Raw genomic sequence first — 27,665 nt, forward strand, 5'->3', positions numbered from 1 at the left:
ATCCCACAGCCCACCAGGAAAACTACAGAGGGAGGAAGAGACCTCATTCCGGACTCTCCAGAATGGGCAAAATCCTGGCCCCAGACACAGCCCAAACATTTTATACGGTGTGGACCTCCTGGATCCTCCCCTGCCTCCCTCCCCACTTGAATATTCTTCCAATTAGTACCCAGGTTCTCATTTGAGACCCGCATTCAAGACAGCAAATAAACTCCCTGGGGATTAGTCTCCCCTGGTGAATCCCACAGGATAGCAAGATTCAACATGACTCAGCATCTGCTCTAGCATGACCCAGCACCCACTGGCTGTCTTCTCTTGCTTTCATTCACATGTAGTGAGCTGTTGTCCATTGCATTCTCTCCAACTTTGAGACTCCAGAAATTCAACAGAGGCAGCAAGGTTAACTCAACAGTGCCTCCATTCAAAAGTGATCGCAATTTGCTCTTTGGTGGCAAAAGAAATAGTATTAAGTGTTGTCACTCTGCTAGGAAGTGAGAAGGGTGTATGTGGGTCATGAGATCCCTTGTTTCTTCCTCTGTAGGATAGGCTTTTGAAGTAAAAGCACTCTAAGGCCCTTTCCAGCCCTACTCTCTATTCGGTTCTGCCAAATCCCATTCTGTCTGGCCACATGGTTTCATCCCACTTCACTGACACATTAGGCGTGGGGAATGGATAAATACATGTGCCTTGAGAACCCCCCACTTTTTGCCCTGCATGTTTTAGAAAAGTTGTATGTGAGATTCATTATTTTTATTAATTAAAAAATGACGGGGTATGCAGTTTGGGGAGGTACTGGGTGCTTTTCTCATTTTTAAAGCTCCATTTAGCCTTTCAGTCAAGGTGTTGGCCGACTCCAAAGAAATAATTAAAATCACTGGGGAAGCTGTGTATTGAAAGGAAACCTTGTCATTAAATGAGAACACTGCAGGGGGAGTTAGTACCTATCCACACACTGGTTTTAAGTCTGGATTTTTGTATCTGATTTCCTTAGGATTCGCATACTTCCATATATCACATTTTGTGTGCACACACATGTGTGTGCATGCTTATATGTACATGTCTTTTCCAGATAAATTGTCTTTTCAACATTATTTGGCAACAGGCTATATTCACCCATTTCATAGGCAGATAACCAGACAACAGAAAGGGTATGATGACCTACCCAGTTTCTCACTTTAGTTCTCCTTTACTTAAGGTTCCAAATTTCATCACTACAAATCTAGTTCTCAATTACAAAGAGTATCATTGGGTCTTCTCATTTTAATTTGATGCCTAATATTTATTTTTGTCCCTCCTCATTTCCCCTTGGAAATATCTCCTTGGGATAACAGCATTCTTGTACTTCCACATTGGGGTCTGGGAATGTCGGGTCAGCTCCGGTCCTGTAACTCGCATTCATCTGGGTCAGGTCCCAAGGGCATTGCTGGATGTGCTATGGCCCATGGGTCACTGTCTGCTCGCATGCCCCCAGCTGGACCCTAGAACTCCTTGTGGGGAGGGGAGACCTGCTATGCCAGACATTAAGTCAAGCACAGTAATTCAATAAATGGTTTGGAATGGTTGGTTAATGATCTGGTGGTGAGTTGGGAGAAAAACAGTTGAGCGTTACCTTACTCCACAGAAAAAAATGGATTTAACAAATGTTTCCCAAACTTTAGTGATTTTCAGATCCCTATCACCAGTTTTTCATATTTATCAACTGCACGCACTATTATCCACTATTATCCACTTAAATTTTAAAACGGACCCAACTTTCAAAACTTACCCTTACCCTAAGCAATATCGTCTGTGAAATACAGGTTTGATGTCTTGATTACAAAGTTATTAATAAAAACCCTACACAACCATTACCACAAGAATATTTATCAATAGAATTCCTAAAATCATCTTACATTATCACAAGGAGTACCATGGGTATCTGCACCACCCTCTGAGAAAGATAGAATGAAAGTTAATTTTTTTTTTTTTCCTGAGACCGAGTCTACCTTCGTCGCTCAGGCTGGAGTGCAGTGGCGTGATCTGGGGTCACTGCAACCTCTGCCCCCCGGGTTCAAGTAATTCTTGTGCCTCAGTCCCCCAAATAGCTGGGATTACAGGCACCTGCCACCATGCCCAGGTAATTTTTGTATTTTTAGTAGAGACAGGGTTTTGCCATGTTGGCCAGGCTGGTCTCAAACTCTCAGCTTCAGATGATCTCCCCACCTCGGCCTCCCAAAGTGCTGGGATTACAGGTGTGAGCTACTGCACCCAGCCATCCTGGCCAAAACAGTTGAATATTTAAAGAAGGAAACCCACAAGAAACTAGTAAGAACAGAGAAGAGGATATTCATCAAATCTTTGATGAGGGCTGAGGAGTGTATGGGAGGGACTTTTTAAATTTGGAAGAATGAGAAGAAATTACCAAAAAAAAAAAAAAAAAAGTCAACAGATTTAACTTTATAAAAATCCAAAATTTGGCTTATACTAAAAGCAAACCTCAACTAACCAAACCCAGTTTCTCTCATGAAATCTAAGGTGGCTCTGGATGAGGATAGCAACATATCTAAATAATTTATTTTCTTATTCATTCAACAAAAATATTTTGAGTAATATTATATTTCAGGCTTTGGCCAAGCTAGATATATATAGTCTCCATGCTCGTAGAGTATAGCTTAGGAGACAGTAGGGATGCATTAATCGTTGTTTTTTTTTTTTTTTGCCAAGTGCCCAACCTCCCCCCAGCTTTATTAAGACATAATAGACAAACAAATTAGACAAACTGTGTATATACACTATGTGTAACATGATGTTTTGATATCTGTATACATTGTGAAATAATTAAATGAAGGTAACTAACATATGCATCGCCTCGCACACTTACTTTTTCTTTTTGAGATGGTGTCTCGCTCTGTCACCCAGGCTGGAGTGCAGTAGCCTGATCTTGGCTCACTACAACCTCTGCCTCCTGGGTTCAAGCAATTCTCCTGCCTCAGCCTCCCAAGTAGTTGGAGTTACAGGCGCCTGCCATCATGCCCAGCTAATTTTTGTATTTTTAGTAGAGACAGGATTTCACCATGTTGGCCAGGTTGGTCAACTCCTGACCCCCTGATCTCAGATGATCTGCCTGCCTCAACTTCCCAAAGTGCTGGGATTACAAGCGTGGGCCATCGTGCCTGGCCCATACTTACCATTTTGTGTGTGCGTGTTAAGAACATATAAGATCTACTTTCTTGGCAATTTCAATTATACAATACAGTATTATTAACTGTAGTTACCATGCTGAACAGACCTCTAGAACTTACTCCTCCTGTCTGAAACTTTGTGCCCTTTGCCCAATACCTCCCCTCCTCACAGCCCCAGTCCCTGAGAGCCAGGCTTAGAGGAGACCAAATGCCTTGAAATAGCTGGTTCCAGCCTTTCTCTTCTCCTGCTTCCAGCCAGGTACTGGAGAACATCGAGTCCTGCTGACTTGGGATACTACAAATCCATGCACTTTTTCCATGCCAGTTCTTACTCAAACTCAGGGGTTCTCGACCTCGGCACTGGACATTTTGGTGGAGCTATTTCTTTGCTGGTGAACTCTTGTTTTCTGCTTGGTGACTCTCAGAAGAGGAATCCCCCATGCCTCAACCCCGGCCCCACCAGCCCGCCCATCCACATCACCTTTCCACGCAAACTCCCTAACCCAGCATCGGTGCCTCCCTTCCAAACCATCCCAATTTTCAATTCTCAGCCACCATTTCCTTTTTTTCCCAGAGCACTCAATTCTATTACAACATTTGCCACCTTCTTCTCGTATTTAATTACTTCATGGAATCGCGGATGGGAGGCTTTACAGAAATCTTGTCATTTACACAATCTGAACTTCTCATACAATCGAAGAGACCAAGGCCTGGGGATTTGTGTGTCAGGTTCAGCTTCCTCCTGCGGGCCACAATAAAGTGTAAGTGCTTGGGTGGGGCGGGAGCTTGTTAACCATGTCTTTTATTTTCTGTATTTCAATGCTTTGACATCTGGAGCTTTTCTGACCCTGGAGAAACTGCCCCTCCCAGGGTTAGCCAGTTTCTAGAGACAGCAAACGACTGTCCTGGGAATGCTTCTGTCAAATTGCAATCTTGAATCCACACCCCTACTGTCTCATTTACTGGGGGCCAGTATCCCCCTACCCTGATGTAGGGCCAGGTATTCCCCTACCCTAATTACCCCTGGCTAGGTACCATGCAAATAGCGACAGCTCCTACCCTGCAGAGCCTGCTGAGATTATTCAAACTAGCCAATCCTAAACCTGCTCTGACCCCACCTTGCCCATTCTTTCCTGTGCAAACCACAATAAAGGCTCTTGCCAGTTTCCCCCTCCTCCTGCCTCCAGACCAACCCCAGTAACTCCTTATGTAGAGCCCCGTGATGTGAGTATAACAAACTGTCTTCTTCCTGGCAGTCATCGCTTCATCTGTTGGCCGTGACATATGTAAATAATAACAGAACCTATAGTAAAACAGGATAGAAGCCTGTCTTGTTCACTTTCTTAGCCTTGCACAGTGCTTTGCCCCATTGGGACTCAGGAAGCAAATCAAGAGTTAAGCGGGGCTTTTCTTCTAAAGTCGTCCCTGCAGTTTTTGTGCTGTGTTCCTGCATATTGTTTACACCTGCACAAGACACCACTTCACCTCTCAGTTGTTCATAGGACAGGGGAGACTATCATTCAAAGAAACTGGGCTGCAGATGTTTGGCTCTAGAATAAATCACAGGAATTGATGAGGGATTTGTTTTTTCTAATTAGGTTTTGCCTCAAATGTTATTAAAATAAGCTTATATTCCTTGTGATGGGGAACTGCTGATACCTGCCTGGTTGATTGATAGAAGACGATCGGGTAAGAAACATTTGCTAAAGATAATTCACAGAGTGCTGAAATTGTAGAAACAGAGATGCTTAGATCATCCAAATGAGAAAATATGTGGGGATACACTTTGCAAACTATAAAGAACTCTATAAAATAAGGTATAATACTAGTAATGACAACTGTCCGTTTGACCCTGCTACAATATTCTCAACCATTGTAAGGGTAGAGGTTGACGACTTTAAAGGTCTACATTTTAGAATGCCAGTTTTCATTTTGGGAGGCCGAGGTGGGTAGATCACAAGGTCAGGAAATCGAGACCATCCTGGCCAACATGGCGAAACCCCGTCTCTATTAAAAATACAAAAATTAGCCGGGTGTGGTGGTGCGCACCTGTGGTCCCAGCTACTCAGGAGGCTGAGGCGGGAGAATCGCTCGAACCCAGGAGGCAGAGGTTGCAGTGAGCCGAGATCACCACTGCACTCCAGCCTGGGTGACAGAGTGAGACTCTGTCTCCAAAAAAAAAAAAAAAAAAAAAAAAAAGGATGTCAATTTTTGTTCATACTATGGACATTATATTCTCTCCTAGTAGAATGTATACAGTAAACTATGATAGTAAATAAAAATGGTATGTTAAAAAAAAAAGTAAAACAAAATCACACCACACACAGCTGGATCTATTCTAGTGTAAAGCAAGTAGCAAAACCTGAAAACTGCGTTTTTGCTTAGCCTCTTCAATCAAGCCCAATCGTTTATTTTTATTTTTAATAATTTTTTAATTGAAAATTCATAACTGTGTATATTTATGGGGTACATCATGATGTTCTGATACATACACAAAGCCCAGTTGTTTATAGGTAAGGTAAGGTCCAGTGTGCTGGAACCTCCTAGCTGTGTTAGAATTTCCCACGTTTACAGTTTCTCATGGGAGAGTCAGGCTCAGAATGAACTTTCAGGAGCTGACAATTTTAACTGAGTCTAGACCCAACTTAAACGGGTGATTAGTATTGAGAATAGAAGATGAAACTAAAGCACAATGCATGAATTTGCAGATGGTTCTTCCTTCACATTTTTGGGAGACTACTGAATGCTTTCTTTCAATTTGCACCTTAAAACCACTGGGGTTTATGCCCAGGAACAAACTCCAAGGACACATGGATAGGAGAAAAGCGAGGAACAGGATGACTTGGGGTCGGTCACATGACTAGAGCCAGGGCTGTCAACAGTGGTCGAAGGCTTTTGTTTTAAGAATTCTTCCCCTGAATCCCAACTTTTAAAATTGTGGTAAAATACATATAACATGAAATTTACCATCTGCTATGCTTGAATGTTTTGTTCCCTTCAAAATTTATGGTCGAATAGGAAACTTAACCTCCAATGCAACAGTGTTAGGAGGTGGGGCCTAATGGCACGTGTTTAGGTCTAAGGGCTCTGTCCTCATAAATGGATTAATGCCACTATAAAGAGGACTTTTGGGAGTGGGTTCACTTTTTTCTACCATTCTGTCATGTGAGGATACAGTGGTCCTCCCCTTTGGAGGAGGCAGTGCTCAATATGCCATCTTGCAAGCAAAGAGACTTGGCCCTGCCCTGCTGGTGCCTTGCTCTTGGACTTCTCAGCCTCCAGAACTATGATAAATAAATTTGTTCTTTCTAAGGTATCTAGCCCGTGGTGTTCTGTTATAGTAACACAAAATGGACTAAGACAACATCTTAACCATTTTTTTTTTAAGATGGAGTCTTGCTCCATAGCCCAGGCTGGAGTATAGAGGCGCCATCTCGGCTCACTGCACCCTCTACTTCCTGGGTTCAAGTGATTCTCCTGTCTCAGCCTCCTGAGTACCTGGGATTACATGAGCCCCTGTGCCTGGCCCATCTTAACCATTTTTAAGTGTACAGTTCAGTGTTGTTAAATACATTCATAATGTGCAACCATCACCTGTCTCCAGAACTTCTGCATCATCTAAAGAGAAACTCTGCACTCATTGAGCAAAAACTCTCCCTCTTTACATCTTTTCCCCATAACTACTATCTACTTCCTATCTTTATGAATTTGCCTATTTTAGCTATTTTATGTAAGTAGAACCACACACTATTTGTTCTTTTGTGTCTGGCTTCTGTCACTTAGCATATGTTTTCAAGGTCTCATCTGACACATAGCATGTATCAGAGGATGTGGCATTTGATGCAAAAGTTGATATGGCAGTTCTAAGGAGGCAGAAAATCACAGAGATGAGCAAGGAAAGACCCCTCCAAAGTGGTAGTGTCTAAAGTCTTGAGCACAGATAATTAGAATAGCAGTAGAGGTCCTACGAGCTGACAAGTGCTTGACTGGCTCAGGCATTCACCTGCCCTAGAACTTACTTGGCTAGGAGCTTTTTGAATTTGTTGTCTGCAGAACAACCAAAGGTGCTACCCATCTTCTTTTCCACCTGAGGAGCTGGCTGTACTTGGCCAAGTGCTCAGATGGGCAAGGGGCCCCAGCCTTGGTTGACCTAGTAAAGATCCTCACCATGAGTTTGGCAATGCAAAAATCTTCAGTCACTCCAACACAGTGGAAAACAGTGCCCTATCCTTCGGCCTGGGCCACTTTGCACTCCTGAAGAGATTCCATCATGGGGTTTCTCTGATTCACCTTGAGTAGGAGGCAGTTGCCTGAGTCCTTGTCTGTAGTCTTGGTAGTTCCTTTCCGGCTGGGCACAGGGAGATGATTCCCTGTCACATGGATATAACCTGCACTAGCAGAGAGCTGCTGCCAAGTTTCTCAGTTATCCTGGTCCAAGGCATCTTCAGTAGACACCACTGAGTAGCCCTTGATGAAGGACTTGTACCTGCCTACCAGCTGGTCAGAAGTGATGTAACTGCTAAGGACATCTGGAGGCTTGAACTTCAAGGTCATATTTCCCAAACTGTAAGAACTAGAGGCTATTGCCCATGCCACTCACTACTTATAATATAGTCAGCCTTTCTAATCACATTCCATAGCAGCTCCAGGGTTCTGTATTCTCTAGGACATGAGTCAGCAAACTTTTCCAAGGAGGCCAAATGTAAATATTTTAGGCTTTATGGGCCAAGAGGAAAAACAGACGGTACTATGCAGGTACTTAAGTAACAAGAGAGAAAATAAGTTTCCACCATTATTTATTGACAAAATTTAAGCTATAATAATAATTGAGACCACGTTTTTGTCATAAAAAACTTCATTAGGACTGCTAATGAGAATAATGTAATTTTGCAGGGAGTGCATATGATTTTGCTTATTAGGATTCAAAGTTAGTATCCAGCCATCATGATGGAAAGGTAGCCTTGTTCTTCTACAAAGCTTGCTTTGTTCCTTGCTTCTCTGAGACGCTGTTATCTTCCCTCTTGTGAACACACCAGAATGTGATACCTGAATCTCTCTTTAGGAACTTACCCTCTACCTTTAAAGCATTGGGGAACTTTTCATACAAGGAAGCAGGTTAAGAGAGTAAGCTCTGAGCTAATGCTCCTTGGGTCTGTAATTATAGCTGAACAAATCATTATCTGTATGATCTTTGAGTATTACTTAACCTATCTAGAAGCTTCCATCTGTTTTCTCATCTATAGAGTAATAAATAGTATCTACTTCATGGGTTCGTTGTAAAGATCACATGAGCTAATTAATGCAAAGAGTTCAAACAGTGTTCGATGTATTGTAAATCATTTGATACTAATGTTATTCTTCTTTTGAATTTTTCTATTTTTGACTGGAGGACAAGCCACATAATAACAAGGAGCTGGCTGGATTTCACCTGTGAGCCAATGTTTGCTGATTCCTGCTCTAGGACATGAAAAGCAAAACACCCCTTGTCCTCACTAGGAGGAATCTTTGCCATATTTCTGCCTGATGACATCCTTCTGGTAAAGCACGACTTTCCTGAGGTTACGGTTCCAGCAGGGAGAATCATGAACTCCTGCACTGCCAGCTCATTACCAGTGTGAAAACTACCATGGATCTTGCTGAAAGCTGGCATTGGCTACTTTTGGATTGCCAGCCAGGACCCATTGTGACAGTACAGGTGGCTCCTTGCAGCAGCTTCAACATTACAGACAGCAAGCAGCACTTCCAGTAAGGTCTTTGCACCCAATTTAGATGTGTTCCCAGTTAGATTTAAACTCATGCCTTCTTCCAGTTTGTTACTCTCCCCCAATTTCACACACACAGCTCTTGCTCCCCAAGACGGGCAGAATAGCTTTAGTGAGGTGCTCAACAGACTTTGAGATACTTTTCCTATATAGCAAGTCTTAGCCTTGTACTGAAGCTCTTGAACCTCATAGATACTGAGACACTGCTGGGCACAGCAGCTCTGGAGATCTATGTTGGTATCAACCTTGACAGTGTTGTTTCCACAACAGTTGCCATGTCTGGTATTGGGCTTCTTAGGGTGTTGCAGGGGCCAATTGGGGAGAATTTTGGGTGTCTCTCTTTTTATGATGACCCCTGAGCTCTCCTTGTTGACTGCTCAGTTATTTTCTTGCCATCCCTTCTGCCTTCATTTTAAATATTAGCTTGATTGGATTTATCCTTTTGCTTTGATTCCAGCAAACTTTTGCTTGTTAATCAGCTTTTATTGGTGTACAAAAGGTACCAGCTCACTCTCCGCTCTCTCCTTTGCTCAACTTCAGAAAACATCCCTAAGAACTTTGGGCTTTGATTATGTTCCAGTCAATTTCCCTAGTCTTTACATAAAAGTACTTAGAGGCATCTGCACATCAAAATGCAAGTAAACAAGTCACTTGGATGCCAAGCATTTCTCACTGCAATTGTTCCTGATCCTTCCTCTTTCTCATAATGAAACTGTGGGTCACCTATAACCAGCGGGTGACAATATAACTTATCATCCAAACTAGTACACTTTTGGAGTGAACAGAAATGCCAACCAGAGAGGATTCATAAACAGGGACTACCAACTGAAGCAGGACTCGTCCTCTGATCTGCACCCATCTTATAAAGGAGACAGACTTTAAAATACAGACTTCTGGCTGTGTGCAGTGGCTCACACCTGTAATCCTAGCACTTTGGGAGGCCGAGGTGGGCAGATCACAAGGTCAGGAGATCAAGACCATCCTGGCCAACATGGTGAAACCCTGTCTCTAACAAAAATATAAAAAATTAGCTGGACGTAATGGTGCATGCCTGCAATCCTACCTACCCCGGAGGCTGAGGCAGGAGAATCACTTGAACTCAGGAGACGGAGGTTGCAGTGAGCTGAGATCGCGCCACTGTACTCCAGCCTGGCGACAGAGCAAGACTCCATCTCAAAAAAAAAAAACAAAAAAAAACCGAAAACCAAAACCAAAACAAAACCAAAAACAGACTTCCAAGATAATGCTGCATTCTGAAATCCTTAACACTCAAAACCCCAGAAACCAAAGCAATTAAAACCCAGGACAATATATATATGTATGCTGTTGGTTGAACTGGACCTAGTGAAAAGCTGTGGGCAGAGAGGACTACTTCTCTATGGTGCTCATGGCTATAGAGCCTTTGCTGAGTTCCCCCATGCCGATTTTGGAGCTCCCTGCTATACAATGAGCCTGGGCCTCTCACCATGCCTCAACGTCCGGGACATACCTGCAGAAGGGTGCCCCCTATATTCAGCCACTATTATCTCTATGCATTCGGCTTCAGCACCCTTTCCCCAGAACATGGCCAGGCACAGGATCCTGGTCCTGCTCATCTCTGCGTTGCTGTGGGAGGGTGTATTTCCTGCACATCCAGTGTGTTCTAGAGAGGACCACTGAATGAAGAGATGAGCCCAAATCACTGAAGATGACCCTCTTCTGTAGAAAAGAGGATTCAGAGATACCCATATTCCCCTCAGCGACTTCTCTCTCGCCAGCTCTTTGCAAACTTTCGCAGGTTCGTCTATACTAGCTGTCTCTGTTTCCTACTCCACCCCTGCTTCTTCCGAGCCTGGCTGGTTTGTGTTCCTGTCACTGTACCAAGAGAGCTCTGATATGGCCACCTTGCAATGACATTCTTCAGCCCCCAGATGGCTCGAACCGCATCGGTGTTGGATAAGGGTCGTCACTCCCTCCTTCCTGGAGAGGTGAACTGGGGCTCCCTGGGTCTGATTCCCAGCTTCTGCCCAGCTCACACGTGGCCCTGGAGAGACCTTGTCTCTGGGAGTGGGGAGGCAAATGTTCCCTTGGACGCCCCCTGGAGGAAACATGAGGTGGCTGAGAGACATAACAAAGGATCCCAAGTGAAGGGATGGCTTAGAGTCCCCAGGGCATCTTTAAGAGCCTTCTGGCCCAGAAAATCCGTTATTTTACGTCATCCCCTTGCAATATTTAAGACTTCATTTAAAATGGCATAAAATTCCTCCTTGATCCTACTGTTCCCCTGGCAGAGGTGCCACAATTAAAAATTGTGATTTTTCTCTATATTTACACCCAACAAGATTTTGTTCAGCCTTTCTTTCTACAGTTTTTCTTACTAAATGAAAGTTTTGTAAAATTTCCAAATACAAAACACCATTTGAATATATACATATATATTTTCTAAACAGCTTCTCTCCCCTTCAACCTAAGTTCACTCTGTAAGAGTGATGCCTCTCCACCATCCCAAGTGACCATTCTTGTTCCAGACAGGACAAAAATTCTCTTGCCTGTCTCTTCCTTAGACAGGGATGCAGATTCCAAGACATCAATTAAAAATAGTAAGAACTTCATTCCCTTGAGCCCCTCCATGTGCCAGGCACTCTACCAAAGGTTTTTTTTTTTTTTTTTTTTTGAGGCAGGGTCTCACTCCCGTCGCCCAGACTAGAATGTAGTGGCGTGATCACGGCTCACTGCAGCCTCGACTTCCTGGGCTCAGCTGATTCTCCCACCTCAGTCTCCCAAGTAGCTGAGACTATAGGTATGTGCCACCACATCCCACATTTTTTTTTGTTGTTATTTTTAGTAGAGATTGGGTTTTGCCATGTTGCCCAGGTTGGTGTTGAACTCCTGGGCTCAAGTGATCTGCTGGGCTCAGCCTCCCAAAGTGCTGGGATTATAGGCATGAGCCACCATGCCTGGCCCATAGTAACTTTCTTATTTCTGACTTGATTTTAGAAATAGGACACCAGGCTCCAAAAGGTTAAGTGATTTGCCCAGGGTCACCCAGCAAGCAAAGCAGCAAAGCTTTGATCGTGATCTGCATGAAGCCCAAACTCCTATGCCTGCAGAAAGTGGGCCCCTGCATCCTGCCCTTCACCTCCTGCCCAGGAGGATTTAATATATGTCGAGGAGGCCCCAGAGAATTAAGAGGAAGCAAGGGTTACTCAGCAAATAGTTGTGAGATGGCAAGTTAGCTAAGTGGGAAAATATTCAAGCTAGACTCTCCACTCACATTACACTATAAGGATAAGATGTGACCCAGCCATTCAAAGCGATGCATAGGAGCAGTTTTATATGAAAATTCATGCAATCTTCCATTGCTCAGTTATTCAGCGTCCATTATTGACAGTCACTGGGCCTTGCACTGCAGATACATTGTTAACCTCAGATGTTATTTTTCCTTTTTTATTGTGGGAGAAATATACTACACAGAACCTTAACCAAGAGGTTAGCAGCACTGCAAACTCCTCATTTCATTCATGTCGCATGGTATGGATAAATCCATGCTCTTTAAAGAGAAGCAGAATGCCCATCCAGGATGCCATGCTTTGCTCTTGAGCCTGCCACGAGGGGACTTGAAAGACCTCTGCCTTCAACCTGGCTTTCTTCCCTCTCTTTTGTTCCCTTCCTGATGTACCTGCATTCAGACACAGCATCCCTGTGAATGTCAGCTGCAGCCTCTTCGTAAGAGAATTTCTGGGGGGCATTCAGTTTGGGGAGGACTTTGAAGTCACTTTTCTTCTGGGTATTTGATGTGTCCCCCTCCCCACCTGCCCGGTTCTAAGGCAATGGCCACTCCCTCTGCTCCAGCGGCCATGGTGGTTACCACTCAGGAAGCCTTGGTGTCAGATGGAAGGACGATGGATGGGACCACCAGGAGGGGACTGGAATTCTGGTTCCTGATGGGTTCTAATTTTGTAGCCCTAGACCTCTCTCAGTCTTGATGTCCTCCTCTCTTAATTGGGATCCTGCTGTAGGATTAAAATAAGAAGGACTGGACAGATGTGGATGTTAGTTGCAGTATTGTTGAAGGTGATGGCTACTGCCCTTTGGAAAGGAACAAACCAGTTGCTGCCTGTGGAGTTTGACAAGTCCCCTTGGAAGAGCTGTCCTTGGGGAAGTTGATTTTGAACAATGCAGTCCATTAGGGAGAAATAAGAAGCAATGGAGGAGAGAAAGTGGAGTGTGCTAGCATGGTAGAATCGCACTGCCTGCTGTTGCCCCTGTAGTTTTCATGGATGGAGTGCTGGGGGCCCGTTCAGAGGCGGGCCTGCTGGGGACTTGACATGTGCATTTTCTTTTCCTCAGCAAAAGAGGCACATCTGAAAATCACGTGGCCAGGAGGTGGGCGAGGCCTGCCCACAATCCACGGGGCTGTGCAGGACTGAACCCCGGCGGGTCCCTGGCATGGAGACCCTTGCAGCATGTCCCTATCTCTCCTGGAGCGGGTCCAATGGGACGTTCTCTCTGCTCTGCCAGTGACCTAAGCACGACCCCGAAGTACCCCTTAGGCCATAGACTCCTGCCTCCTTCATCCTCTGGCAACACTTTCTCCAGGTTTTCTTTGAACTTCTCTTTCCCAGCCTCTCAGGATGCTGGGGTTGGTGTGAGCGTGCCCTTTGCATGCGCCGCTTTTCCAAACCCTGCTTCCACTGTCCCTGTGTCTGACCTGCCTCTGGACACCTCACTCCTGGTTCCAGTCACAGCACATCCTGGCTGCCTCCACACACCTCCCACCCACCTCCACGCCTTCCACCTGCCTCTCCCGGTGTCCTCTCCGGGAATGGCAGCTGCCCCTAGTTCATTCAGAATCAGGGTGATGTCCACACTCCCCACTCTCCCTCACCACACCCCCGCTTCAAGAGTCCCCCAGCCTCCAGATTTGAGTTCTCCCACCTGAGGAGGGTGAGTGCCAGTGTCCTCGTCCCTCTGCCCTGAATCTCTCCTGTGCCTCCGTCTAATCTGCCCATGTGCAGAGACTGCTTATCTACCAGCCCCTCCTACACAGACACAGCTTTCCGAAATGCAGTGTGCCATGCACCTCTCTCTCCTTTAAACTCTTCAGGGTCTCTTACCGACCCCTGCAGCTTTCAGAATCAGGTTCAGATTCCTTAGCATGGCACAGAGACCCTTTCTGAACTGCCCCTTCAGCCTCATCTTCTTTTCCACACATCCACCTCCTACCCCAACAAGGCAAGGGGCAGTTTCTGGAATGTGTGACTCAGTTCACAAGGCTGTGTCTTTAAATATCGTGCCCTCTCTCTGGAATCCCTTGTTCTATTTTTCATTTGCTGATCTCAGAGTTTATAAACTGCCAGCCCTGGATCATATCTGGCCTAAATATGTGTTCAGGCGCTTGCATGTTCAACCTTTTTAAAATCAGAGGCTACTGTTTAAAACTCAAGAGACTAGTCGTTATAAAATATCCTCATTTCTGGCTCCTTTTAAACAGTCAAAAGATCTGGTAACACTGAACTATAGTCATTGCTGGAGTTGGGAAGTATCGGTGTCCTCTTGTTAGGGGGGCAGGGGAGGGGTGCATATACTACATTTTTCTACAGTCCACACTACTCCCTATTGTCTCTCTCTGAGCGTCATTACTTATGTCTGTGACTTGCCTGGACCCTAAAGGCATTTGAATTTAAGATCCCTAGACTCATCCTCCTATCAATGACAAAATTCAGCTCATGTCACTCTCTCCACAAACTTCCCTGACTCAGAAGCCCCTCCTGTACCAGATTCATTAGGACTACAGGCCCTAAGGAAGTGGCAGAGGTGCTAGTTTCTTGCCCTTTCTCAGTCTCAGCTGACCAGATGCTTATTGATAAAATCAAGCAGAAGCAGGAGGAAGAACACTTAGGGGCATGGTCCTTTTCCCTCTGTGATGTTCAGAAACAAATGCTTAGGAGAAGGAAATTCAGGAGCTCCATGCTTTCTAAGATGCTTGATGAGGCTGCTTCTTGAGCTTGCTGATGACTAACAGATAGAATAGGAAGAGGAAGCCAGCCCTGGCCTCTGGAAGGATAACAGTCCCAGGTGTCTTCTGGCATCAGCCGTGACGTCTGTCCCCACCTTTCCCGGCCCAAGAACTTTTAGGAGCCCAGGGCTCTGGGGAGGAAAGGGGGTGGAGGAGAGGTTCTGCCTCTTGGGTCCTCCCTGTGAGCCACTTCCTGATTGGCTTGGGGAAAGCCCAAAGATGGGTTCAGGGTGGAAGAAATTAACTCCAGCCATGTTGATTTAGGGCATGGGAAATGGCTGCATCCAACTAATGCCACAATAGCTTGTGGTGGGTGATGTCATAGAGAGGATGGTGGCCCCAGGGATGTGACCAGCTTGATGCTAGAATCAGGTGTCTGGATGCAAACATGAGAAGAACCTTGCTCAGATGGATGGATGTTGAGAACAGTAATTATTACCAGAGTTAATGCTGCCTGGGCCCTTGCCACATGGCAGTCCCTGCTGTGGATTTACTCCTTTCATCCGCGTCCCAACCCTATGAATTGGGCATTTTTCTTCCTCCAATTTACTTAGAGATGTTAAGCATCATATGCCAAGATTGACAGTGAGGAGGGAGCTCTAGGTGGAATTTGAATACAGCTCTGTCTGACAGATTGTCTCCAAATTGGGCAGTAGGTACAAAGTTGAGGTTGGGGTGGGGGCTTGTCAGAACCTGAGCTGAGTCAAAACTGGAATGTAGTGTCACAGGAACAAACTGACAAGGGAAGCCAGAGGACAGGGCCAGGCAGCCAATGTACCTGGGTCACTACACCTGACTCCAGACAGATGCCAGAGCTTCACCCAGCCAGATCTGAGAGGCAGAGGTACGAAGGCAGGTCAGGGCAAGGGGAGCATGTGCAGGGACCTGGGATTGTCCCCTGTGATTTTATTCCTATGCCTTCCTTCTTGGCAGTTCTGGCCCTTTGCTTTTAATATTTCCAGCAAATTCCATCAGGACATTCAGGCTGTGCAGAAGGCAGGGAGGCTGGCTTCTGTTCTGAACACCCATAGAAGAGAGGTACAAAGAAGAATCAACGGGTCCTTCCCTCCTTCGCTTTTCCATTTGCCCTGAGTGCCAGCACAGACTCTCACTTTGGGCTGGGCCTGGAGGGGGCATGAAAGTCACAGCCTGTTAGCCCCCAGGGTCTGGGCTGGTGGCTGTAGATGGTGCCCTGAGGGCAATAGCTGAAGGTGTCATTGAGGGTGTCACATTCGGGGCTGCCTCAGAGCCTCACCCTCTCCCCACATTCCTGCCATCAATTTCTTATAGAAAACTTCAGGAAAGAAGGCCAAAGTGAAAGGGCATTGTCTGCTGTTCTCTAGGGATTAGAAGAATCCAAAGGCAGAGAGAATTCTTCCCTGCTGACTTCTCAACATGACTACAGGGGCCGGACAAGTGGACAGGAGATTTAACCCTTTTGTCCTGGGCAGATCACATGCACGTGTGAAGCACCCTGGCACACAAAGGGCTTCCTGGGGCACATCTGGAACAGGGCAGTACTTCAGTAAGTGTGCGGTGAGGATGCACAGAAACTACCCACCCCTGGCCAGGAGGAGGAGGGAAACGGAATATGGCCTCCCTGTTTTCTTAACAAACATGCCTCTTTGATACAATACTATAAAAATAAAATGAGGTGGCAAATGAGAACACAGGCTTCAGTGTGGTCCCTAGCTCCACCTTAATCACATATTCTCCACGCAGAATATCCAAGACTGAGTTTCCTCACTCCTTCAAAAGGGTGAACTGTGAAGAGTAAAAGAGGTAATGAAAACATATCAACGGCTGGCAGATGCTATTTTCATTTTAATGTAATTATTGTTCTGATTAAAAGTTTTTTGAGAGGAGGATAGGTTATGGCTGAGTTCTACCTTCCCTTCTTTTTGTTTCAATTAACATGCCTTTCTTTATTGAGCATTACGGAGCACCTACTCTGCAACAGGCAGTGAGCGGGGCTCTGGGGTCACAGTGGGAATGAAGACAGATAGTCTCCAGTTTGAAGGTGCTTAAAACAGAAATTTGGGGACATGAAACAAACACACACTCACTGCCTCCCCTGCCCCCCACCCACCACACCAGACAGCAAAGGAACAGAGCTATAAACACCTACCCATTACTGGGCAATGCTAAGAAGAAAACAGAGGCAAGGGCTGGGTGTGGTGGCTCACACCTGTAATGCCAGCACTTTGGGAGGCCAAGGCGGGCGAATCACTTGAGGCCAAGAGTTCGAGACTAGCCTGACTAACACGGTGAAACCCTGTTCCTACTAAAAATCCAAAAAATTAGCTGGGTGTGGTGGCATACGCCTGTAATCCCAGCTGCTTGGGAGGCTGAGGCATGAGACTTGCTTGAACCTGGGAGGCAGTGGTTGCAGTGAGCCAAGATCACACCACTGCACTCCAGCCTGGGAGACAGAGCAAGACCCTGTCTCAAAACAAACAAACAAACAAACAAACCAACGAAACAAACCAAAAACACAGAGGCAAGTGGTGGTGGATACCAGACCGCATGGATACTTGAGAGCGGACAGGAAGGGCTGTTCCAAGAGATGGCATTTGTTAGAACTCTGAAGGAAGACAGGGAGCCAGCCTTGCAAAGGGCTGTGGGAAGAATATCAGGCAGAGAGGTCTGCATGGGCCACAGATTGAAAGGCAAGAAGAGCCTAATGGGTTAGAGAATCTTCCCTTTAAAATTCACCATGTTTCCAGGCCCTACTCACCCCGGCAGATGGTCTCTGAACCTTCATCCCTCCTCTTCCCCTCCCCACTTCTGCCATTTGGTCTCATTTTCACTTGACTGTGACGGTATCATTGAACCTCTCCCCCTTTCCTTCCCCTCCTCTCATTTCTTTATCTTTACAGATGAACTATTTTATTTGTAAAACATTCTTCTCCTGCCTGCCTCTACCCCTCACCTACTTCTACTTCCTTTTCACACCTCCCGCAAGGCCAGTCTGCCCTCACTGGCCCCTTTATCAGGGACCTCTCTTTGGAATCTCGCTTTACCCCACAATTCCAAGAAAGGAGGTCTCTCAAATGCCACTGGGGATCTGCTGACAACCTGGCCTGAGGCCCTCCTCTGTAAGGACCCTCCTGCCGGGAGCACCCGCCTGTCTTGCCTTGCTGCTTCTTCTTGGTTGTCTCGTACTTCTCTCACTGCCCTTCTGCATGGCCTTTGCTACCTTGGTTTTCTGTTTCCAATTCTCTAAATCAGAGCAAAGACCCAAGCTTAATCCTGGGGTCTTTTCTACTTTAGAGATTTTATCTACACTAAGAGCTTCAACTGCCATCTCCCCCAGATGGCTCAAGATCTCCACCTCCAGCCTAACTTCTCCTGTTATTCTCTTATGAATTGGTCCCCAGCTGCCCACGATCAAGGTGACTGTGGAGAAGTCACTTCCTATTTCAGGGCCTCGGTGGCTGTACCTATAAAATGAAAGAGGGGTGGTTCTGCTGCTCTCTCATCCCCTAGTTGCTCCTGCAAGTAGTGGCTTCATAATTTTTAAATGTCTTCATTCCCACATAGATAAACTCGGCCTCTTAAAATCATCATGTTTAAAACCAAACTCACTACAGGACCATAACACACAGCTTCCCCACTGATGTCCTGCACCCACAGTGGGCTCAGTTGTTCACACAGGCGTTACTGACTGTCCCGAGAGTGCCGGAGAGCTGTCATGTCTTCTTCATAATCATGGCTTCCTAAGTCCCTCTTCCTTTTCAACACCCCAGCCCAGCCCTCAATGCTACTCCCCTGGGTGGTCTTCCCGGCACCTGCCCCCTCCAAGCAACTGACGCATCGTCTGCACGTACCTTTGGTCAAAGCACTTCAAGGGCCCCAACTGTCTACAGTGGCTCCTCTTAGTTTTTGTGGGTCCCTTTGGGAATCCTTTGAAATGTCTGGACCATCTACTCAGAAAAATGCCTACAATTTCAGGGGGTTTGTGGATCTCCTGAACCCCATCACAGATTCTTCAGAGGTCTCCGGACCCTATGTTGAACCAAAGAAACCCTCAAAGAATCAAGTCGGAGTTCTTCGGCCCTTGACAGCCTGGCTCCAAGCCCTCCATCCTCCCCCACTTTCCTCCACCTCTAGGCACTGCCAGAGTCTGTGGCAGCCACATCACAAACATGAGAACAGCTCCTCCTTGTACATGGGAAACTTCCTTGGTTCTGGCCATTCTCTCCATCTAGGTCACCAATGTCATTCTTTTCCCAGCTCAAGTCCTTAGGCCCTTCCTTCAAGCCCCCAAATCCTGCCTTCTCTCATCCCCAGTCCTTGGTGGGGAACCCCCGCTTTGGAGCTCCTACAGTATGAATCATCAGTATTATGAGCACGCTATTGTTATTTTTGTTTTTATTACCTGTCAGAGCTCACCATGGGAGGTCAGTTACGGCATTTAGGCTGATATACTACACTCATAAGATGTTTGTTGGTGATAATGAATTTTCCTGATAGGTAAGTGAATAAGACTTCCAAAATCACCACATTTAACTATGCTTGAAAAGAGTTTTTCTACATCCCGTTACATGCACTCATGTGCTTTTCTAAAACTTGGTATACAGGACGTCATTTGACGGGAACACCAATCCTGCTGTGATGCAATTGTCCTCTAAGGGGAACTGAGGGGTGCAGCAATGATGATGCTATTACTCCCCGTCCTGCAAGTTTATCAGGACATTCCATTGAGATGTGAAAATGTCAAATGCAGTGCCTGGCAAACAGCAGATACCCAGTATATTAGCTTGTCTTCCTCTTGCCATATAGCAGCTTTCTTTTCTTTTTAATGTAGAGCAGGTGGTAGGTGAAAATAGACCAACACCTATTTATTGCCCTGCTCTGAAATTTCAGGGCAAGGAATTTAGAGGCATAGCAGCAAATGGATTTGCTATTTCCAGTGAGGCTGAACTCCACTCCACAGGAAAACTCCTTGAGACAGCTGTCCAGTTTTGTTGCTCTAGAGCAAGTGAAGACCTGTGGGTTCATTGAGTCCACTTTTTATAAATGGGAAAACTGAGGCCCAAAGAGGTTAGGGCCTGCCCTTAGGGCAATGGCCTGGTGGTGGCAAATCCACAACCAAAGCCCAGACACCCAAACTCTCACCTCCAGACACATTCCTCATCATCGTACAACAACTCGCTCCCCCACCAGATCACAAACTCCACGAGCACCTTCCCTATGCTGTACTCATCTTTTCAGTTGTCAGCACCCAGCACAGGGCTTGGAAGCATCTGTAAAATGGATTGGATGCATTTTGTTCACACACAGTTTGCAATGACTGCACAAAGCTCATGGTAACCGTCACAGAAACCAAGCACCAGGAGCCCGTCCTGATGCCTTTCTCCAGGGGCACTGTGAGTGCCTTATAAGGCTGCTGGTTTTGCACATAATCGGGAGAAGATTGGCTTTTCCAGCAGGGTGGCTCACGGCACACAGTCTGCGCTGGTGACGCTGCAATGCTGCATTTGAGAAATAGTTACTGAGCATTTGCCAGGTGTCATGCACTGACTATATAGAGATGAACAGGAAAGAAATGGGCCTTTCCCTCATGAAGAATCATCGAGTGGAAAATGGAAAAAAGCAGAACAAAAGTAAACAGACCACCTAGTCCAGACAGAACAACCCTCTCCAGCAGCTAATCTCTGCCTATTTCCAAGACATAAAATAAAAACAACACTACACAATGGGACTCTGATGAAGACTAAAAATCCCAGAGTCAACACATTTTACTTTATTTTATCTCAATTGATCTCAACTCCCAAACGCATGAGCTTCAAAAGGTAAGATTAGGTACGATTAAGCCAGCCAGACCAGCATTGATTTGAAAACCCTCCTCCCTAATACAAGACTGAGGAGGTTGCAGGCCCTTATTAATCTCCTTGTTATCAGCTTGATCTCAGCCTGCCTGGAGCCAACTCACCTGATTCCCAATTCTGGACACATCCCTCCAATCCTCTGAGACCTCAGAGCCCATATAGAACTGTGGATTAGCCTGTTAGGAATACTTACTTAAACTGTGGGCTGGTCTTTCTTCATGAAATGAGGTGCAAAAATGAAATGCCTGTAATCCCAACACTTTGGGAGGCCAAGGCGGGCAGATCACGAGGTCAAGAATTCAAGACCAGCCTGACCAACATGGTGAAACCCCATGTCTACCAAAAATAAAAAAAAATTAGCTGGGCATGGTGGCACACACCTGTAATCCCAGCTACTCAGGAGGCTGAGGCAGGAGAATCGCTTGAACCCAGGAGGTGGAGGTTGCAGTAAGCTGAGATCGCGCCCCTGCACTCCAGCCTGGGTGACAGAGCGAGACTCCATCTCAATAAATAAATAAATAAATAAATAAAAATGGAACTCAGTGAATTTCAAATCAGACAATTGCACAGGGAGCTAATATAGACCCTACCACATTTTTTTCTCCTTTGGCCACAGAGAGAAATATGTAAGCGATCCCAGAATATCAGTAACTGGGGCCTATCTGAGCCTCCCTCAAGGAACTTACTCCCTCCCCTTCATCCCTTCCCTCCTTCCTTCCTTTCTTTCTCCAAAAGAGCACCTACTCTCTACCAGGCACTATATAGCAGGAGCTGGAAGTACAATGGGGCACACATCTGAAACAGTCCTAGCCTTCAAGGAGCTACAAGCTAACAAGCAGGAAAGAAACCATGCAACAAACATGGTGTGAGGAGATATGCCAGAGAGAGGCAGGGAGCTTCAGAGGACGGTGAGATGAGGGTCTAATCTAGTGGTGTTGCCGGGGTGATAGGTCTTCTTGGGCCTAAGGCATCCTCTCCTCTTGGTGGGACCACTGTCTCTTGGAGGAGGGTTGGTGTACACTGTTTCAATCATTCATAAGGCTGTTTTATTCAAGGATTCTTTTGTTGTGTGTTGGGCCATTTCCAGACACAGTTATAAATGGCTTCCGTAAGTAGGTACTTTCTGAAGGATTAACTCACTCACTCTGGAGAGAAGTTCTGCAAAGAGTTGTCACGAGTTTGCTGCCATCCAGGGCAGATAATGACTATGGGGAAGAAGAAAGGCTGGGACGTCATTGCATAAACTTCAAACATTTTCCGGGTCTACCTTCATGCGTTTTGCTAACTAGACATTATTGACTTAATACTTTCCTTTAAACTGACTCACTTAAAAACTTAAATGAATTTATCACAAAAGGAATCTTTATACTACTACCATAAATAGAATACTAATATCCCTTGCCCTAAATAGAAGGTAATAGCAAAAATAAATACAGTTAAATTCTTGGTTCCAGCCTGCTTGGAGGCTTTCTTTATCTGGAAGAGCAGATTGGTATTAAAAGGTTCCCCTAGACTTGCCTTCCGTCACCCCTAGAGGCCTCCCCTCTCCATTCCCCTGCTTTTTATAACTGAGAGTGGAGTTTGGAATTGGACTGCAGGCTGGGCAGGCCACCAGATCCACTCAGGAACCCCCAGAACTCTAGGGAACTGTGACTACGTACGCCAACTGTGAAGTGGGGCCCTGTGCTGTGTGAATGATCACATCCTAGCCAAGCTCATTAGAAGGCTTAATGACACAGCTGATGAGCGCTTTGCTGTCCAGCTTCTCTAGAAATTTCCTTCAAGTGCTCCAGCGCCACGTCAAGCCTGTTTCTGGACACACTGTATCCTCCTTGGACTCATGTAATAAATCACTTCAACCCTTGGTTAAGATTTCTGCTCTTCTCATCTTATGCCTTGGGCCTCATTTGGGAGGACAAAGGAAGAGAAGTAGGCTAATGGCTAAAGGCTAAACCCCTGGCATGTAAGAACAGAGCCAGCTAGATCGCCAAACAGTTTAAGTTCTTTTTCTGTTTCCTAAGCAGTCACTCTATCTGAGTCTCAGTTCACTTGTCCATAAAATGGGTTTTGAAGGGATTTTATAATAAATGTGTGAAACAATGTATAAAAAGCTCATGGCATACACTCAGGAATCCAACGAGTGGCTGTAATAAGAATCATTATTCATTTTTATTTGTGTTTTTTTTTTTTTTTTGAGATAGGGTTTCATTCTTGATGCCCAGGCTGGAGTGCAATGGTGACATCTCGACTCACTGCAACCTCTGCCTCCTGGGTTCAAGTGATCTGAGTAGTTGAGATTACAGGCACACACCACCTGCTTCAGCCTCCTGAGTAGCTGAGATTACAGGCACACACCACCATGCCCAGCTAATTTTTGTATTTTTGTAGAGATGGGGTTTCGCCATGTTGCCCAGACTGGTCTGGAACTGCTGGGCTTACGTGATCTACTCACCTCTGTCTCCCAAAGTTCTGGGATTACAGGCACGAGCCACTGTGCCTGGCCAAGAATCATTATTCATTTTTCTGATATCCATTTGGAGGTCACTCTAGGCTGACTCTGTGATGGGCAGTGGAGCCACACTGACAGGGCTACCCTTGGTGTGATGGGCCAAGGTCACTGCTTAGGGCAGAGGCTCTGTAGAAGGCAGGGAAACCAATCATTCCCCCAGCAGAGTGTGCATACATTTCACCTGGGAGCTTGTTACTGAGCAGATTCAGATTCCGCAGGTCTAGGGTCTGGAGTAGGGCCTGAGACACTACATTTCTACCAAACATCCAGATGATGTCCATGTTGCTGGTCTGAGGACCACACCGAGTGACAAGGCTCTAGCCCAGTGGTTCTCAAGGTGTGGTCCTGAAATGGGCCAGCAGTGTCAGCATCGCCTGGAACCTGTTAAAGACGCAAATTCTCAGGCCCTGCCCCAGGCCTGTGGAAACAGAAACTCCAGGAGGTGTCCAGCGTTCTGTTTTCAACAAGTCCTTGAGGTGACTGTGATGCTCTCTCAAGTCTGAGAATTGGCTTTGGCATCTCAAGCCTCCTGGAATCCACCTCACTTGCTCCTTCCTGCGGTATTATAGAGATTGTGCGGCTTGAGCCTAAAAGGGAAGAGACAGCTGTGCCCTACCTCTTCCCAGCTTAGCAGGAGCCAAATCTTGGGATCGGTATCTTGGACTCATTTCTTTTCAGGTTCACCCTTGAGCCAAAAACAGTTTAGAGGCCATCCCTAGGCAGGTGATAAAGAAAGAGACTTCCCAAAGCTGCGTCTGGGAGGGAGGGGGCTCTGGACTGTCTTGGCCTCCCTCCCCCATCACTCTGAGCCCTCCTTGAAACTTAGGTTTTGGCAAAACCTTATGGGCCCCTCCACTAAACTTAGATGGGCAGGCCAGCCAACAAGAATTCAGAGTGGCCACACAAAAGTATGTCTGCACTTTCCACAATCCTAAATCCCAGATGTTGGGGATGTGGGCCGCCTCCAGCTTGTGTATCCAAACATACAACAAAGTGATGATTTGTATTTTTCTAATTCTGTGTCTATAGCCACACCTCCCCCCTTTACTCCCTCCATTTCCTCTGTATCTGCTTTTCAGCTCCATATTATTTTTAAAATTAAATAATACCCACATTGATGCTGCTTTGTTTAAAATCACAACTGTGCTCTTAAAGTAAGTCAGCGTGTCCTGAGCACCTGCCAGGCACTATTCTGGCTGCTTGTGCGTGTGTGTGTTTCAATTGTGGTAAAATACACATAACATACAATTTACTATCTTAACTATTTTTAAGTGTACGGTTCGGTGGCATTAAGACATTTATATTATTCTGCAGCTATCATTACCATCCGTCTGCTAAACTCTTTTCATCTTTCAAAACTGAAACTTTATACCCATTAAACAAATTCCCCTTCCCCAGATCCTGGCAACTGCCATTCTACTTTCTGTCTCGATCAATTTGACCACTCTAGATGCCTCATATAAGTGGAACCATACAGTATTTGTCCTTTGACTGCTGGTTTATTCCACTCAGCATAATGTTCTCAAGGTTCGCCCATCTTATAGTTTGTGTCAGAATGTCCTTCCTTTTTAAGACTAAATAATATTCCATTGGATGTATATAGCTTTTTTTTTTTTTTTAATTTTTAAGAACAGGGTCTCACTATATTGCCCAGGCAGGTCCAAACTCCTGGGCTCAAGATATCCTCCCGCCTCTGCCTCCCCAAGAGCTGGGATTACAGGTGTGAGCCACCATGCCTGGCATCTACCATATTTTGTTTATCTGTTTACTCATTGATGGACACCTGGGTGCTTCCACCTTTTAGCTACGGTGAATAAGGTTACTATGAACATGGGTGTACAAATACCTGTTTAAGTCCCTGTTTTCCTTTTTTTTTTTTTTTTTTTTTTTTGAGATGGAGTCTTGCTCTGTCGCCCAGGCGGGAGTGCAGTGGTGTAATCTAGGCTCACTGCAACCTCTGTGTCCCCGGTTCAAGCGATTCTCCTGTCTCAGCCTCTGAGTAGCTGGACTACAGGCATGCAGCATGACACCTGGCCTTTTTTTTTTTTTTTTGTATTTTTAGTAAAGACAGGGTTTCATCACGTTGGTCAGGCTGGTCTCAAACTCCTGACTTCAGGTGATCCACCCACCTCGGCCTCCCAAAGTGTTGGGATTACAGGCGTGAGCACCACACCTGGCCCCTGCTTTCAATTCTTTTGAATATATACCCAGAAGTGGAATTGTTGGATCACATAGTAATTCTATGTTAAATATTTTGAGGAACTGTCACGCTGTTTTCCATAGTACCATTTTACATTCCCACCATTTGTGTTTTATTTAATCCTCAGAACACTGGAAGTTGGGTGTTATTAACCCCGTTATACAGATTAGGAAACTGAGACTCAGAAAGGTGAGGTCACTTGCCTGAAGTCACACAGGTAACGAGTGTTCCACTGAAGACTAGAGCCTTAATCTTCCAAGAGTAGCTCTCAGTTTCTCCAAAGGTATGGCCCAATGTCCTGAATCATATGCCATGAATCCAGCTCTGGCAAGAACTTGTCAGTCCTTATAGATAAAAGTAAAGCCCCCGGTTGGTGGCAGGGAGAGATGTATGATGAATGCGTGAGTCATTCTGGCATTCTGCTGGAGGTTAGAGCTATGGTGGGCAGTTTTGGCAGGTTGGGGAAGGGCCTGTGGAGCCCTAACTGGCTTTACCACCGAGGCTGGGCCATCACGGGTCTTTCTTTGGGATGCCATCTGTCAGCACGTTGCTGCCTTTGTGTCCAGCTGGCCTAAGAGGTTCCCTGCCCGGGCCAAGACAGAACACCACGGGGAGTTTCTCTCTTGCCCTTCTCTTTGCTTCTCCTGGGAACTAAATGTTTTGATTAGCGTGTAATTTGGGCATCATCCTGAGTCCACCTAAAGTCAAATCCCAAACTGTGGGAACCTCAAGAGATGCAGAGGAAGGGCCTTTACTGCTTACAGGAAAATAGCGAACTAAAGTCACCTGCCCTATCAATTTACTAATTCACTTTCTCCAGACATCATATGCCTCCCGCCTTCATTATTTAAGCTACTCTGGCATTTACCAAGAAGGTGTGAATTAACCCTGGGTATCGCTCCTCCGCGTGCAGCCAGTTTTCAAAATTAGAACTGGGGAAGCTCAATAACAAGTGCTCACACCTCTCTGGGTAGAGTCCAGGTATGTCTGCCTCTTCCACAGCCTCTGCTGAAGTGTGGTGCCCAAGGGTGACAGATGCCATTGTGTTTGCGAAGTTATCTGACAATGATGAGTCTATTCTACTGTCTCAAAAGTTTCCAGCATCTCTGTGCAAACTCTCTGCATGGTACAGAAAAAGGAATAAAGTGTAGGAGGCCCAGGGCAGGAGGCATGAGGAATGGGGGCGAGCAGCCAAGTAACCGCAGTATAAAAAAGTGGCTAAGACCAGATGGACCATGGAGTCAGGCAAACCTGGGTGGAATCCCAGCTCCATGTTTACTAGCTGTGTGACCTTAGCAAGTCCCAAGACCTCTCTGAGTCTCCATTTCCTCATCTGCAAATGGGCTAACAGGGTGCTTGGGAAGGTTGAGTGAGGTGATCCATGTGAGTTCTCAGCAGAATGCGGTTACCGTAGGAAAGGGGGCTCCCTGGGATGTGTTACCTCCTTGCATGAACCTGGCCCCTCCCTGAAGGGCTCCCTCCCTCACTCCTTCCCTCCCTCCCTTCCTTGTCAGGCTCCACTGACCTGGGAAAGCTGACAGCACCAACCCTTCTGTCTTCCCCTAGAAGAAAATTTCTCCAGGCCTTAATCATTTGTGTTGTTTTTCTCTTCTCTCTCAGTGTCTCTCTCTCTCTCTCTGGTAATGAGATGGTCAAACAAATGCCGTGCTCTGGAGCCATTCTGATGAGATTCCATGGGGGGAAGCGGGTGTGAGAGGAGAGGAAAAGAGGGGAGGCAGAGGCAGAGCAGTGTGCCTCTGGCCCCCATTCCGCATTAAGGTGTTTTGGAGCTGGCAACCCTAAATTGTATTGATCTTTTTGGCTGCCATGTCCCATTATGGCCTGGGCTCCAGCATGCTGTCCCCTAAGGTTCCTTCAGCATCACTACATCCCAGGGTTCTCATTCCCACAGACCTTTGTGTTTCCAAGGCTTATTCCTTGAAAATACAAGCACGCATCTCTTCCCCACTGGATGCCATTTAAGACATCGTTTTTGGAGAATTCTCCTTGTTCCCTGGAGCCTGGGTTTGAATCCCAGCTCTGCACTTTACTAGCTGTGTTATTTGACTGTTCCGGGCCTCAGTTCACTAATCTGTAAAAGGGAGATAATAATAACATAGATAGACCTCCTCAGACTGTTGGGAGGATTATAGGTGTTTAGATAACTAAAGTGTTTAGAAAATCATTGGGACCCCAGCAGA

General features: G+C 45.9%; 1 protein-coding gene and 1 non-coding gene across 2 annotated transcripts in view; both read right to left on the reverse strand.

Moving 5' to 3' along the window:
• ST8SIA2 (ST8 alpha-N-acetyl-neuraminide alpha-2,8-sialyltransferase 2) overlaps nt 1–27,665 on the reverse strand; it is a 76,762-nt gene that overhangs the window by 38,743 nt on the left and 10,354 nt on the right. The window lies entirely within an intron of this gene.
• Nucleotides 12,351–12,481, reverse strand: LOC119620394 (small nucleolar RNA U109). Its single transcript, XR_005236924.1, has one exon. It is a non-coding gene; the product is annotated as a small nucleolar RNA U109 (small nucleolar RNA).

This window comes from Chlorocebus sabaeus, chromosome 29, assembly GCF_047675955.1.
Source record: "Chlorocebus sabaeus isolate Y175 chromosome 29, mChlSab1.0.hap1, whole genome shotgun sequence".
NCBI classification, from domain to species: Eukaryota; Metazoa; Chordata; class Mammalia; order Primates; family Cercopithecidae; genus Chlorocebus; species Chlorocebus sabaeus.